At 27.8% G+C, this 6,417-nt stretch overlaps 1 non-coding gene across 1 annotated transcript; it reads right to left on the reverse strand.

Moving 5' to 3' along the window:
• Window positions 1-4,717: 4,717 nt before the first annotated feature.
• Window positions 4,718-4,820, reverse strand: LOC119369892 (small nucleolar RNA R71). Its single transcript, XR_016321528.1, has one exon. It is a non-coding gene; the product is annotated as a small nucleolar RNA R71 (small nucleolar RNA).
• Window positions 4,821-6,417: the final 1,597 nt, after the last annotated feature.

Genomic DNA, 6,417 nt, shown 5'->3' on the forward strand with positions numbered 1-6,417 from the left:
CTAATTGCTAAATTAAGGGTGAGTCGAGTTCCATTAAAACTAAAAAAAATTGAATCAAACTCATCTCTTTGATTTTTTTTTTTTGTTCAATATTGATTCATAATTTTGAATAATTTCGGAATAAGTAAATTTTGTCTAAGATCAAAATGGATGGACTAATTTTGTTTGATTTTGAATATAATTCAAAATAGTTAAGAAAGATTGAAAGTTCAATTTACCGATAGATTGCATTTGAAAAGAATAGAATCTTCTTTTGTATAAAATCACTAGTATTCAAATCCTGTTATCAGAGATCGCCTTACGATTAAGGTTTTTATTGAGGATCAAATCTGAGAGCTCTACCCACATATGCAATATGTTGTCAATTGAGGCACAATTCGTAGGTTAAATGGAGACTTCTTTAATATTAATACTTCGTATTTACACGCATAATTTATGAATTAAAAACAATATTGTATGAAAATATAGCAAGCGCCCAAAAGCTAAAAAACATGTACAAGAAAATATTGTTATTATTAGTGAAATAAATACATGGAGCTTGTACATATATTTTTCCCCAATCCATATATGGAATGTCGTGTTACTGGTAGATATGATAATGAGCTGGGCTCTGAAAGTTGAGGCCTCCATATAGCCTTGGATTGGAGAGCAAACTGAGGGTCAGGACTTTGAAAGGCCCAATTCAAGTTGTAAAAATGTTTAATCCATTGTTCAATGTTTTTAGCAGGAAGCGGTAACAATGATGTTAGCTTATCTCAATGCTCTCACCCTATAGATCAAGAAAAGCTCCAGCCAATGTTATTTAATTTACTTTTCAAGAATATAATTTCTTCTATTAAGTTTTCTATTTGGCCATCTACGATAATCATCTTTATATGGTTTTTTTTTTTTAAATTTATTTGTTTATTTAATTATTTTGATAGATATAATCATATTAACAATTTTATTCTTTTTCTTTTTTATTTCGAAATATGAAGCAACAATAAATACAATATCAATTTAAAAACACTTGCTATCGGATAGATCTAAAATTTAATCTATCTAAACGGAATAAAATAAAAGATAATGCTTCTAAAATGTCAAATTGGGATTTATCAACTAAATCAACTAAATATTATCAAATAAATATTTTTCTTCTTTTTTTAGTATAAAAATGAAAAAAAAAGATAATTAATAAAAGAAAATAAATAACTAGATATTAATAAAAAATAACTAAAATGTAGTATCAATTTTTTATTATTAAATTTAATCCAATTTAAAAGTTTACTTTGTTATGATATTGCAAATAGTATATCACAATTATTATTATTTACAAATTATTTTTATATTTATCATTATTAATTATTTGAAATAGGATGTTTGATTACTCTTCCAAAAATTTGATTATTCATAATAATTTATCAAAAACTATAATATAATCAATCACAATAATTAATAAAATAATATTTAAACACCTGTGCGCGAAGGGCGATTTTTCAGCTAGTTATTTCAAAATAGCTCGGAAAAATCTATAAAATTCATTTTCATTTATTTAAAATTTTAGAACTATACTTTAAATAATTGTCGTTGAAGTTAGAGAGTTTAACTTCATATAAATTCAAAATTAAATTCTTCCCATTTCGATAAGGTCAATCTCTTAATTTTGGTAGAATTTTCTTTGAACATAATCAATTTCATAGGATTAGAAGTATAAAATTTTAATTTTTTTTAAAAGATTAAAATTTCAATGTTCCTCACTCATGCCCATTTTTCTGACTTGCGATGCACGTCGACTATGCTCGGTATATGCTCATTCTTTATATTCATTTAATTTTTTATTAATAATATTAAAATATAAATTCTTATTTAGATTGCAATAAATACAATAGTTAAATTCTATTACACTATATATATATATATATATATATATAATATTCTTTTAGTTATATGGCTTGCATGATAATATCTCATCGAAAAAAAATTGATGTATTTATTTCTCCATTTAAAATAACAATTTAAATATGAAATATTTCATTTATATTCTCTTCAACGTATTCATTCATATAGTTTTTATTATATGTTAGTTGCTCTCGTTTTCTATTTAAGTACCAAATTGATTTATAAAAATTATGATATAGCTTTTATTTTACGTTTTATAATTAACTTACATGTTTTGTTAATAACTTTCACTGTAATCTATTTTGGTAAATAAATATATTTTAACAATAGAATAACCTTTTACAGTAGAATAACCAATCTAATAAATCAAATTAAATATTGATAAATAAAAATATAGTTTTATTTTATTTTTTTAGCCAATCAATTATTAATAATATTATATTCTTTAATAAAAAGAATATGATTTGAATTAAATAAGATATCAATATAACTAATCAAATTCGGGATGTTTAAAAATAATAACTTTTATCTTAATTTTCGGCCAACCAAATTATAGTGCAATTTATAATTAAATAAATTCAATCATACCCTTTTTAAATCAAAATCTGAATTATCTAAATATGTTTATTTAAAATAAATTCATAAAAAATTTTAAAATTTTAAAATGCCTTATATTTACATTTACATATGTTTTTGAAATTTAATTTTTAAATATATTTTCCTTAACCATTTCTCTCTCTTAATCAAAATATTTAAAATTACGATTAAAATGTTACAGTTAAGTATCATAAATATTTTTTAAGATAAAATTTTTTAATTCGTCATACCTAAGATTATTTTAAGATATTTTAAATTTTATCAAGGATACTATCAGAATTTTTTTTTTGTTTTCCACTATTTGCACATTTATATATAGTATAGGTAGATAGATTATTGATAGATTATATTGTAGATTTATTGATGAAACAGAATTTTATTTGAGCGCACAGAACTATTTCTCGTTTTTGGAAATTAAATAATTAAAAATACCTAAATTTTGCATCTTGTAGCAATTTCACCCCAAATCTAATTTAACCTCTCATGTGCTTTAATTGAACATTTTTGTCACATTTGTACATACTTCAAAATTGGTTAAAATTAGAGAATAAAAAAATATTAAATGTGGATCTCACAACTTATACTTGAGTTAATTTAATCTATGAAATATGTTGCTAAACTATATAAAACACCCTAAATTTTGTTGGTTGGAACAACAACACCCTAAAATAACCTTAATCCCTAAGATACTCCATTTTAATTTTTTTTATCACAACTACACCTCAAATTCAAAATATGGCAAATATATTATCATAATTGCACCCAAAATTCAATTAGGGGTCACATTCAATTACAATTTCACCGTAGATTCAAATTTGATTTTATTTTAATAAAGCAGACCCTAGATTGCTAGAGAAGAAGTAATCAAGAAGAGATGAGTTCGGAATAAAACAAATTATAACAAATACCTGATCTAATGAAACATGAAATTCAAAATTCCATCTCATTTTAATATGCAAACCCTAGATTATTCAAGAAAACGTAGTGCACGCCAAAAATAACTTTAAACCTTGAAACAACCTAATGCAAATTATGACAAATTTATTGAATATAAATAAAAATTTGTGAGTCTCACATCTACACATTAGGTTAATTTAATTTAAAAGGTTGGTTAAGTGAAATGATGTGTTTCATGAACCTCTTCTATAAAGCCATTGTGAAATGTTTTGCTCCATTTCAAATTTATCTCCTTTTGATTACTTAATTCTCTAGTAATTTTGGATTTCTCTATAAAAATAAGATAAAATTTGAAGTTATGGTGAAATTGTAGGATAAATAGGCTCAAGAAGAACCTGCCAATCTCAAAATTGATTTTTTAATTAGAAATTGCATTCTAATTAATCAAGGTGGATTGTGGATCCGAACTCTTTAAATCATTGGTTTATTCTTAATTTCAATCATTTGCCTATTTAATTTAATTATTACTTGATTACTATCTCTCATTTAACCATTTTCTCAAATTATAGTGTTAATTTTGGATTAATTGGCTTCTAGACTTTGATCTCTGAGGGAACGATATTTGGACACTAAGTACTGTACTACTTGAACGACTAGTACACTTGCTAGTGTTGACCAAGATGCGTCAAGTTTTTTGCGCTATTACCGGGGACTATAGATCTTGTTGAAAATTTTTTGATATTTGTCTATTAATTTGAGATTTTACATTTTTTTTTTGTTTGAGCTTACTTCTTCCAAATAGTTTTTTTTGATGTATGACTAGAGCTACTGGTTTACAAATAAAAGAACCACCACGATTCAATGAAATGGTGCATGTTAATCAAAAAAACGTCATTGATGATGGTAATGGAGCAAATGGTGGAAATAATGGAGGAAACAATGGTGCTAACAGTGGCCAAAATAGAGATCAAAGACCACAATGCACCATGCAAGACTATGTGATGGCATAACGGAATGAAGTCGCACCTCCTATTGTTAGGCCAACTATTCCATCAAATAATTTTGAAATCAAACCTCAAATTATTCAAATGATTAAAAATGGATATCAATTTGGAGGTTTAGACCATGAAGATCCTCACCAACATATTGCAAATTTCCTTGAGTTTTATGCCACATTCAAATATAATGGAGTACCTGATGAGGCGGTTTGGTTAAGACTTTTCCCTTTACCTTAAGGGATAAAGCAAAGAGTTAGCTTACATCTTTGCCATCTGGTTTTATTACATCCTGGGAGGATCTATTAAAGAAGTTTTTTGGTGAGTATTTTCCACCTGGCAAAACTATGAAAATATTAAATGATGTTTCTTCTTTTGCGCAGGGTGAGACTTAATCTATGAGGCATGGGAAAGGTTCAAGGACCTGTTGAGAAAATGTCCTTATCATCAAATACCTTTATGGATGCAAGTGTAGAATTTTTATAAAGGTATTAATATTCATGCTAGGAACATAATTGATGCTACAGTTGGAGGTTCTTTGAATAGGAAAACTCCACAGGAAGCCTATGATATTATTGATGAGATGATCTCCAACATGTATTTGTATCATGATGAAAGAGATCAACCAAGGAAATCATTTGGGTTGTATAGCATTGATGCTATGACATCTCTAGTTGCTTAAGTGGAGGCTTTAAATAAAAAGATAGAGGGATTACAAATTCAACAACCTGTAGTTGCCACAATTGCTTGTGATTTTTGTTGTGGAGGGCAACCTAACCATGAGCGTCAAATAACTAATATGCTTGCTGTTAATTCAATTCCTGATCAAGCCAACTTTGTGAATAATTTTCGCAGGCAAAATGATCCTTACAGCAACCATATACAATCTCGGTTGGTGGAACCATCCTAATTTTTTTTGGAGTAATGCTAATCAAGAAAGGAAACCACCACCAGGTTTCCAACCTCAAGCTCCTTTGCAACAACAAGAAAAGAAACCTTCTGGGGAAGATTTAATGTCAAAATTTATTAGTGCTGTAGAGACAAGATTTCGAAATCAAAAGGCTTCTATTAAGAATTTGGAAGCTCAAATTGGTCAATTGGCAAATGCAATCTTAGGAAGAGCACAAGGTTCATTTCCTAGTAATTCTAAGACAAATCCAAAAAAGTATGTCAAGGCGGTTACATGAGAAGTGGGAAAGTGTTAGAAGCTGCAAAGCTAAAAGAAAAGATAGAAAAGAAGGATAATAAGTTAGTCCTTGATAAGATAATAGATGAGAAAGCAAGTAACCAAGAGGTAAGTAAGGATTTGAGTGCTGAAAACAAAGGTATGTCTTCTAATACTCTTTCTGCATCCAATTTGGATTTGAAGAAATATTTCCATATCCTGAAAAAATTAGAAAGGATAAGTTAGACTCTCAGTTTTCTAAATTCTTAGAGGTCTTTAAGAAAATGATATTAATATTCCTTTTTCTAAGGCTTTGACACAAATGCCTAAATATGCAAAATTTCTTAAGGATATCCTTTCTAATGAGAGGAAGATGGATAATTGTGGCATTATCATGTTAACTTAGGAATGTAGTGCCATTGTACAAAATAAGTTACCAGCTAAGCTTAAGGATCTAGGGGGTTTTACTGTTTCTTGTGATATAGATGATGTTGAATTTGAGAAGGCATTGTGTGATTTAGGTGCCAGTATAAATTTGATGCCTTTTTCTCGTGTAGGGACTTAAATCTTGGAGAGTTGAAAGAAACAAGCATGACACTACAACTAGTTGATGGGTCCATCAAAAGACCGGTTGGGATTACTAAAGATCTTTTGGTGCAAGTTGGAGAATTTATCTTCCCGGTTGATTTTGTAGTGTTGGATATGAAAGTTGATAGAGCAACCCTCTAATTATAGGGAGGCTATTTTTAGCCACAGCTGGTGCACTAATAGATGTTAAAGAGGGAAAGCTTACACCGAGGTTGAATGATGAAAAGATAGTCTTTGATATCAAGAAAGTTATGAAGCATCCTAATTTTCCTGAAAATGATATGTATTTTTTCATTA

The sequence above is a fragment of the Jatropha curcas genome, chromosome 6 (genome assembly GCF_041381405.1).
Source record: "Jatropha curcas cultivar XTBG-Jc1 chromosome 6, XTBG_Jcur_1.0, whole genome shotgun sequence".
NCBI classification, from domain to species: domain Eukaryota; kingdom Viridiplantae; phylum Streptophyta; class Magnoliopsida; order Malpighiales; family Euphorbiaceae; genus Jatropha; species Jatropha curcas.